The sequence below is a fragment of the Bidens hawaiensis genome, unplaced genomic scaffold (assembly GCF_021521415.1).
Source record: "Bidens hawaiensis isolate Kalapana, Puna unplaced genomic scaffold, B.hawaiensis_p1.1 tig00045393_1, whole genome shotgun sequence".
Classification (NCBI taxonomy): domain Eukaryota; kingdom Viridiplantae; phylum Streptophyta; class Magnoliopsida; order Asterales; family Asteraceae; genus Bidens; species Bidens hawaiensis.
Genome location: NW_027505938.1, coordinates 46670 through 57412, shown reverse-complemented (window position 1 = coordinate 57412; position 10743 = coordinate 46670). Strand labels below are relative to the sequence as shown.

The 10743-nt window shown below is 34.6% G+C and overlaps 1 long non-coding RNA gene across 1 annotated transcript; it reads right to left on the bottom strand.

Moving 5' to 3' along the window:
• Positions 1 to 2051: 2051 nt before the first annotated feature.
• Positions 2052 to 9767, bottom strand: LOC143616041 (uncharacterized). Its single transcript, XR_013150591.1, has 4 exons — positions 9674 to 9767; positions 2492 to 2545; positions 2243 to 2396; positions 2052 to 2161 (listed from the first exon to the last, which is right to left on the bottom strand). It is a non-coding gene; the product is annotated as an uncharacterized LOC143616041 (long non-coding RNA).
• Positions 9768 to 10743: the final 976 nt, after the last annotated feature.

Below are 10743 nucleotides of genomic sequence, written 5' to 3'. Positions count from 1 at the left end.
AAAGAGGCGTTACCTTTATTGATATATTTATCAATTTACCACCCATCAAAGGAAAGTGGAACATTAAAAATTGTAAAAATTGATGTTATTCAAGAACTATGTTTTTCTAAACTATACAATGAAAAAGATTTTGATAAGTTTCAAAGGGCTTTTTAATTTTGTCATAGTTACAACATAAAAAATAACATGTTAAATATTTTGTTTCATTTGAGCATAGTTTTGCATGGTATGCTTCCCATACAATGTTCTAATCACCATTGAAGGAAAAAATTAATGTTGACATAAATATTTCAAATTTGATAAAAGTTAGAAGTATTGATAGACACGGGGGTGGCATGTCGAAAGTGTTCGCGATCTTTTCTTAAATTTTAATAGTTAGAGGGAAAAATAGTCAATTTGCCAAATCCCGAACATTTTGATTATACCAAAAAATGCCCTTAAAAATAAATTTGAAACCCGAATCATGTTTAAAATTCTAACTTTCATACTTTTGACATTTTAAAGTTAACACTTTGAACCCATAACAAATTTGACGATAAATCTATTTTGCATTCTCTAACTTTTAAAAATACTCAACATTTTCATTTTTGACCCGTAACAAATTTTGACCTTAATGTAGTTCACTTGTACCAAACAATTTATTTACCAACTTTTGACCCATAAAATCAAATTTAAGTTCCACAAAAAACCCGAAACAATTTTCATTTGATAAACATGATTTGTTGTTGATTTTTGGAATTCACCAAGTATATTTTGAAATATATAGTAAAATAATACGTTAATATTTATATTTATAAAAATATAAAGATATTATATAAATATAGTGTAAAAGGAAAGTGAATAATTATTGATTTATTACATATATTAGGGGTAATTAGTTTTTGAGGGAAAAAAATTGTAAGAATTAATCAAATCATGACATGTGTTCACATTTATTTACTTTATTAGAATATATATATATATATATATATATATATATATATCGTCTATCGTTGCTTTTTTATTCATAATGGTAAATATCGTGTAATGTTGACTAAATGTTTAGTGACTGATCAGTTTTGGGTAAGGCTACACTAAAACCTTTTAGTTCAGTTTTGGGTAAGGCTACACTAAAACCTTTTAGAATTATAGAACAAAATTACAAAAGAAAGAGAGGGATAACTCTTGTTTATTTCTAGTAACAAATGAGTTTAGAGCACATCACCATGATCATCCAATTCGAAAGATTATCAACAGATGTGATGACGTGAGTACTAAGTTTCCACCGATGAACAATGCATTTTGATGCATTATCTAAGGCCAAGAGATGTCATATGGAAGGTGAGGCGGTCCTAAATATTTTTGGGCGCACCGCCCATTTAGACTACACAAAACCGTCATATCGTTTATATAGATGCCGTCGATCGCCCATTTGTATATATGCCGTCGGGACAACCATTTAGACTACACGGACCACCTGAAGTTCGGCATACAATCCTGGAATATTACAATTGAACCTTTATAATTTAGGGTTTTTAAATTAAATTAATCATAAATACGATTAAGTTTAAAGTTTATTTGTTAGTGGTTTGTTAAGTTAAATTAATTTATATATTATTTATAATTTTATTTGAATTAATACCTTTTAATCTACTAGATTTTTTTATTTTCTTTAAAACTTTTTGCAACGGACCTCGCTAAATGTTGATGTTTCACACACCCCCAAACTAAATGTTGATTTTAACAACAAACTCACACACACCCAAACGTACTCCTAAATTTACACCATCCAAACGTACTCCTAAATTTACACCATTTGCCCACAACAAGACTTGAAATTATGACCATTTGATCACATAAACAAGTACCTACTCCTAAAACCAAACACACAATTATACTATGATAATCATTTTTTAAAGAATAAGGTTTCTCCTTTCTATAAAGTGTTGAAAGAGACTAAACTAATAACATAAAATATTATGAACATATCAAACAGAGCTTAAGTAATTAGATAAATAAAAAAGATTTGAGTATTTGCAAACCAGAAAATGAAAACAAAAACTGCAAACTTAATTGGAATCAGAGTTCACAGCAGTTGTTACACGCCTATATTTAAATTACAAATGTAGACCAACACTTGTGAACAAATCAAAATTTTCACTTCATCATGTAGCAGCCTCACCTGTCAATCATCCATGAACCTTCAATACTAAATATACATGTTTTATATTTTAAAACAACATTGAAAGAAAGAAATTGTTACCTTTAACGTTTGAGTCGAACCCACAATTTGTGAGATTCTTTGCAATCTCTTGTCCAATTACTTTCTGCCAGTTGGGTGTAGCCTTAACTTCAGATACAGGCCACACAATTGCTGATTCTGTTGTATGATCCACACTTGCAGATGACACTTGTGACTGTCCATGTGTACAATATCGGTATCTTTAGTGACCAAGTTTATGTTAAGTTATTAATATATAGCGACAAATAATTTAAGTTTATAACTATGTACTTGATTCTCCAATATTCTTTTTACACTTGATGCACATCCTCCACACATCATCCCCTGAAACAACATTAGAGATGAGTTTCGTGATATACCAATATATAAATGAAATATAAGATTTGTTATGTATTGCTGCAATATTTTTGTACACAAGATGCTGTGTTGGGCCATAAACAAATTACATGTAAAATGGGTCAGAAGACTCAGAACGTAAACATAAACCCGATCGGCTTTGTTTGGCCCAATTCTCAACTCACAACCAAATTCAATAAGAAAATGTCAAACAGAACATCATCAATTTTGTATTTAGAACAACTGAAGTTAAAAATCTTTAACCTGGTGCCTCTTTGTTGGAGGCTTGATGATTCATGAATTATGCGCTCATTCGGGGTTCATCTCTGCTCATTGATTGTTGCAAGATGTCACTCATCGTTTCTTAAATGGTCAATTTTGGATTCTTCAACAATCAACAACTAAGTTTTGACTTTTTCCTTCTTTGATGATCAGTTTATCATTCTTTATTGATGAACGATTTTGCGTAATGATCAAACCTACGTAATTGACTACTTAAGAACTGATCAAAATCGTTCATCATCAAAGAATTAATAACTGATCATCAAAAAGGGAAAGGTAAAAACATATCGTTAATTGTTTTGAACACAAAATTGACGATTGAAGAAGTGTTATGACAGACATCGTGCAACAATCGATAAACCAACATGAGCGTAAAATTCGTGAATCATCAAAGTCTGGAAGAAAGAAGCGGCATGTTAAAATTTTTCAACTTCGATTGTTTTAAACACAAAATCGGCTATTCCTTTTTACCTTTTCTTGATGGATTTGGTTTGAGTTGAAAATTGGGCAAAAATGACTATGGGGCATTTGAATTGACCCATTTTACATTTAGTTTTTTATATCCTAGCACAGCGCCCTGTGTACGAAAAACGCTGAATATCAACCCAAGAACATTGAAAAACTACCAACACCAACCCATTTACAAGTTGGGCATAGTTTTATTCAATATTAAACCCGACAATCCAACAAGTTCATCTACACTCAATGGGTTAGGGTTTCAAGTTTTCACCAAAACGCATCAAAGATTTAATAAACTGAAAACCATTTGTAATTTAGATATCGACGAATTTGCTGAGTGGAAGCAGCAGTATCAATTTTTACCGATATATAATACTGATATCAACACCATGAAAAGCTGAAAACTCTAAGACCTTACTACAACTGATGGGATGAAACTACTGCATATTATATTTCCATTAGTTGTTTGTATCATTTGTTTGTTTCTATTGTTATTTTCATTTTGGGTTTTTGAGCCTTGTACAGTAAATAGGTAGTAGCCTCCATCATTTGGGGTGTGTAAGATTTAATCTACTTCATGGATTCTTGAGATTGTAATACCCCATGTATTGATCATCCATGGAGTTGATGATTAATGTGAAATGACTAATGATATCTTTCATCTTCTTGTCTATCATTCACTAACCACTATCTTCTGTATTTCACTTGTAGACATTCCCATATCAATTCTAATAAGAACATTTAGGGTCCGTTTGGTTCGCAGAATGTTTTTAAACGGAATTGGAATCCTGATCGGAATTTAATGGAATGCTATTAAAAATTAGTAACCTGTTTGGTGGTTGGATTTATGAATGGAATTGGAACACGAAACAACTCAAATGACAAAATTGCCCCTTAAATTAAAACCCTAATGTTCATCTGTTACCACTGCCTTTTTCATTTAGATCACCATCTCCATCTGAACTTACACACCTGCACATGAATCAAACAGAAATTTTGTCGTTCTACATGACCACAATTGCACATGAACCTCGTGACACCCACACGCCGCCTGCATGACCTGCACCTGCACCTGCACATGAACCTCGATGGGTTTTGGATGGTCGCAGGGTTAAGGCGTGAACCTCGAGGCGAGGCTGTAAGAAAACGTTTATGAGGCGGCGCCACAAGGGTTCAGTGTGTATGCAAGCCTCTAAGGGCTGAGAAGGTAAGAGTCCGGAGGCGGGAAATCTGATACAGGTGGCAGAATTAGGCAGAAAAACAAAATTGATAGTGGTGGCAGAATTAGGCGGCAAAAAATTTGACATAATTTCTCATTCTTCTTCTCCCACACACTCACGGCCTCGCACCTGGTTCTTCTTCAAGCTTGCTGCTGGCCACTTCCATGTTCCAAGGTAACTCCTAAATTTGACCTATTTTCTCATTTTTGGCATGCTATTGAGCGTTAAATTTGACCTAATTTCTCAACTTTAAAGGTTATTCTGCTGCATCCTTTTATTATCCTTAAAGCGATGGCCTTTTTGTTTGCAGTTTTTTTGGGATATCTAGTTAAAATGCAAAGAAGGATCCTGTTGGAAGTATACATGAAGTACTGGAACAGGGTGGAAGTTAGGGCTACAAATATATAAAATGTAAGTTTTGTAGTAAAATCATTAGAGGAATGATGGAACATCTTGTTTGCACACATAGAGATGTCATTCCATAGTCGTCAATAGCGAATGGAGGCAAGCTACCTATACGCTACGTAGCGATAGCGATGAAATAGTTTTGATGTTTAGCGATAAGGTATTAGAAAAAAAAAAGTAGCAATAAATACCACCAAAATAGCACTTATAATCAATAAATCCTACCAAATTAGCAATCATAAACTTGGTTTTTGTCTAAAAAACAATATCATATACGCAAAGAAAAAACTAATAAAAAACTGTCTCTTCATAAACGATTTGATTAAAAACAAAATGGCCCACTAAGGCGCGCGGGGGGGGGGGGGGGTTGAAGAGGCGGTTTTGGAAGTGAACACCGCCGAGGGGTGCTATTGTAGGGGCGTTTAGATGGGGAGGGGCTCACGAAGACCAGGGCTATGGGGGTGTTTTTGTGGGCCCTCTACTTTTCACTCTCTCACTTTCTCATACACACATACATATATTGTGTGTGTGTATAATCGGGCGGTAAAGGGGCTTTAAACCACAGCGGGACGTTATGGAGAAGCGCTTTGGTTGTTACTTTCCTACGTGGCGATGACGTGGAGGGGCTTTAAAGCCCCTCCATAGTGAACAGCCTAATATAGGAAGGCAGTTAGAACTAAATGAAAAGATAACTACTAATCAGGCTCTTCATAAACGATGTTGAGAAAGATCAATCTGCATTTTTAGAAGAACTGAAAACATAAATTCAGATTTTGAAGAGCTAAACTCGATTTTGGAAGCAGGCTGCTTTCTACATGCAACCTAATAACTTAATTCCCAGGTTCGTTCAACTCGCCTAGTACAAAACTCAAAAATAAATAAATAAACGCTATTTTAGCGCCATCAGATCGCTACAACCCATTTAGTGGGAGCTCTCCTATACACTGCGCTATTCGCTATAGCAAGCACTATTGACAACTATGCTTGTCCTAATGTGCCCACTGAAGTGAAAAATGAAATAGTACAATTGTAATATCCAGATTTTCGAAACACTAAGTTAAAAGTTTATATGAGTTCTTAATATGAAATTTATGAGATTTTAGTATGGTATAAACTTGTTTTTTTTTCAGTGTTTAAAGGATTATGGAAATGCTAAGTTGTTTGAAATAAAAGTGAAGGGTTAAATAAAAAATAAAATAAAACGGGTGACTTTGTTTCTGTTTAATTCTATAGAAAAATAAAGTGAGAGTGTCATTAGTGTAAATATGTGAAACTTGGTTTAATATATCAATCGCCCCCATACATCATGATTTTTCGCCATAATCTGGCCACCTCCTAGTTTTCCAATGAGTTTTTATCACACAATTAAGTGTTTGAATAATCTGTCAAACAATTTAACAAACAAAAGCAATACTAAAAATTCAACATGTGTCGTGTGTAATCATACTGCCTTAAAAGCAATTTGAGCACTACCAGGGTATAAATAGATGTTGCCAATCGCTCTTCAAGGTTAACACAAAGATGAATTAAAGTATTCTTCTGTACTCAAGAAGAAATCAACAATGAAGATAAATGGATCGTATGATCAGAGAGTTTTGGATGCGATACATGTTTTTAGGGTTAACCCTATTTTGTTTCAATAACTGTTCGATTACTTTTTAATAAAATACAAGTTTTAGATTTTTAAAGAAAACTTTTAAAGGTCTTTTAAATACTTACAATCCCCAACAGAAGACAGTCCAACAGATCCAAAATTCTGATCATACGTTCCATTCATCTTCATCATTGATTTCTTCTTGAGTACACAAGAATATTCCAATCTATGCAGTCAATCTCGGTGGTATCTCGATGGTATATCGATGGTATCTCGGTTATCGGTTCTCATGTGAAATATCGGCACCAATAATATCGGCGATATTGACCGATATTGACCGATATTTCACCAATATATCGCCGATATTCCCGATATCAGCATTTTAAGTCTTAATTTTCAACTTTTAGTGTTTAATGTTGGCGTTTCGAGTATTAATCAGTTTCTACTTGCTACAATTGTTAGCGTTGCAAAAGGTTAATTTGTTAATAGGAGGAGAATATACTGAATTGTTAGTGTTAAAAGTGCCATATATATAAATTTTGCATGATATTAAAATTACCGATATCCTACCAATGTCTCACCGAGATAACCGATATCTCAAATATCGGTCCTCGACCGATATCCGATATTTTTCCACATTAACTGCTTAGATTCCAATTCATCTTTATGTTAACCTTGGAGAGCAATTAGCAAGATCTATTTGTACCCCAGTAGTGCTCAAATCGCTTTTAAGGCAGTGTTATTACACTCGACACATGTTTAATTTCATTATTGCTTTCGTTTATTCAGTTGTTTGACAGATTGTTCCAACAATTTAAAAGCGATTTCGAGTTCATATCAATCAATAGGGATTATGATAAAAAAACTCTCTTGATCATACGTTCCATTCCTCTTCATCGTTGATTTCTTCTTGAGTGCACAAGAATACTTTAATTCATCTCTATGTTAACCTTGGAGAGCGATTAGCAACATCTATTTTTGTACCCCGGTAGTGCTCAAATCACTTTTAAGCTGGTGTGATTACACACGTCACTCGTTTAATTTTCATTATTGCTTTCATTTATTCAATTATTTGATTATTCCAACATTAAGAACCGACAACGACCGATTGAATGCACCGATTGACTCGTATCATAAAATTGAGAATTGTGCGGTGCATGTCATGTCAAACCTTCCTATCTGAGTTCGAATCTTCGACCGAAATCAACGGAGTTCCCAAATATATGAAATGCATTAGCAATCTTATAAATTAATACAAATTCTCTCGTATTCAAGGCACACCTAACTCGAAAAACCTTCATTTCCCTCACTCGAAACCCGCCTTTGCATGCAATCTTATGTGAATTGGGATTTTGCGAGTTAGGTGTGCCTTGAAAATGAGAAAACTCGTTTTAATTTATAAGATTGTTGTGTTTCATATATTTGGGAACTCTGTTGATTTCGGTCGAAGATTTGAGCTCGAATCGGAATGTTTTACAGGCTATAAACGCGTAATAAAGACCACATAATTCTCAGTTTATGATACGAGTCAAACGATACAATCAGTTGGTCGGTTTCGGTTCTTAATTGCGTGTAAAAGCTCGCAGAAAACGAGGACGTGGCCTGAGTTACGCCGGAAAATGATGATGGACAGGGGACGATGATCATATCAAATCAAGTTTCACATATTTACATTAATGACCCTCTCACTTTATTTTGCTACAAAATCAAATAACAAGGTCACCCCTTTTTAGTTTAATTTTTATTTAACCCTTCATTTTTTATTTCAAACAACTTAAGCATTAAAAAAAGTAAGTGTATATTAGAATAACTATATTAAATCTCATAAATAACGTATTAATAACTCGTACAAACTTTTAATTTGTGGTTTTAAAAATCAGGATATTACAACACTACTTAAAGGCTTGAATCAATTTCAGAACACTAAATTTGCTGCTCAATGCAACTTTGAGTTGAATATGAAAAGTGGCCCGTATTACAAAAGTGGCGGAAGTGTCGATCTATGTGCTAGCTCTAGGGGCATTTGAGGACCAATGGACTGGTTTATGGCGAATGACATTGAAGAAGGATCCCTACCGAGCAAAAAATGACACCGGCGAGTGCTAAAGTGCACCGAAAGTTGGTATGGATATTGAGAGATTCTTTTATGTAATGGAATCATGTATAATGTAATAACTAGTCCTTCATTTACTAGTAAGCTATGTTCGGTTGGAAACAACCTTGGATGAGGATTGAAGCCCCTACGATGCACGAATTAAGGACTTGGATCCTTAAAGAAGAAGCTAACACAACCAACACAATGGTGGATGACATAAAACCATTGAAGACAATTAGGGTTTCATTGTTATCGGATGGTTGGTCAGACGGACATGAGAACCGAAGTCTGATCAACTTTTTAGTCAACAATCAATATGTTATTGTTTTTTTACAACTGTTGATGCATCAAATTGGTAAAAATATGTTGAAAAAGTATTTGAGTTTCTTGATGAAGTTTTTGAAGAGATCAGGGAAAATATTGTCGTTCAGGTGGTCACCAACAATCATACGCCGCTCATTGCATCAATTTGATGTTTGAAAAAATGGGGGATTCGACGCTTAACATAAAAATGCTTTGTTTGAAGCAAGCAAAAACTTTGAGCAATTCCGTCTATAGCCATCGATGGGTGTTGAGATTAGGTCGAAAGACTCCAAAGAAAGATATTCTTCGACCGCTTGCCACAAGATTCGCCTCGGCATTTTTGACTACACAAAGCATTTACATACCGAAAGAAGCTTTACAACAAATGTTTGTTTTAATCGAATGGAGAGGAGAACATGTGCTTGGGCTAAGAAAGCTGATGGAAAAGAGGTAAAAACAATATTCATGGATGAAAGAAGTTTTTGGCCTAGCCTAGTGTGATTTATTCCATTAAAACCACAATGCAAGTTTTTGTCTTCTCCATTAACAACGCTCCAGCAGCTTTATATGCACTAGAATTGTCGGTCACCACTTGAACGACGATACCTTCACCATATCTTCATCAAGCAACTCGAATGTTTTTTTCAGCTTTTTTAAGCAATTTGATGCATCAACAGTTAAAAAAAAAGCAGCTGCTATCGAAGATGAGTTTCCAACAGCCAAAGTAAATAATAATAATAATAATAATAATGACTTACTCGAACATCAAGAAGTATGACATCTGAAGGTGAAGGTGAAGGTGAAGCCTCGTCAACTGAGGAACAAAACGCAGCAACAGAACTCCTCCGGTGAGAGTATGAGTATGAGTATGAGTATGATGTCTGAAAGACGGCGTTGGTGATTGTGATTCGTCGGAGTGGTAACTGACTCCGGTGGATTGCGGTGGAGGTGGGTAGGGTTTTTGAGAAGGAGAGTAGAGTGGTGGTGGTAGTTGTAGTCAACATTGCCTCCATCTTTATCTTTGGTGCTACCGATAGATTTGTTTTACACGCTGCCTGTGCCTATATAAGCCACACATCTCTACCAATTAACAAGCATACATGGGCAAATTCGGTACCGGTATCAGTCGGTATAAAAGTTTGCGATTTTTGAGATCGGGACCGATCGGTACCGGTACCGTGATACCGATCTCATTCCTAGTACCAAGTACCAAGTAACACTCTCGCACTAAAAACACTCAATGGTTAGGTGGTAAAGGGAACATACCCGGATTGTATTGCGGGGGTGTTTGGCCTAACTTTTTTAACAAAACTTATAGTTTTTTTTAGTCCTTTTTTACAAAATAAGTTTAACTTAATGTTTGGTTCAGCTTTTTAAGCTTATGCTTATTAGATTATATAAACTTATTTGAAGATGGTTTTTTTGTTTATTTGTGTGAGGACGTAAGTTACTCATTTGTTCTCAAATGGTGGTGGATTAATAATTATTGAAACAACTTATTATGGTAACAAATTAAAGAATGGTGGATTTAACAACTTACTGAGACGCATAATTAACAATAGGCAAATGGTGGATAATTAATAAGAGCCAACTTATTACTGTAACAATTTAACAACTTATTGCCGCATAATTAATAAGAGGCAAGTTGGTGGATATCCAAATACTAGAGGTTATCTTGCTCCATATAAAGGAACCAACATTCGTTATCATATACCAGATTTTTGTCGTGGAAAAACGGTTGCTAGTCGTGCTTCTAGAGGACCTAAAAAGATATTTAACTACCATCATTCATCATTGAGAAATGTCATTTGAGAAATGTCATTGAACA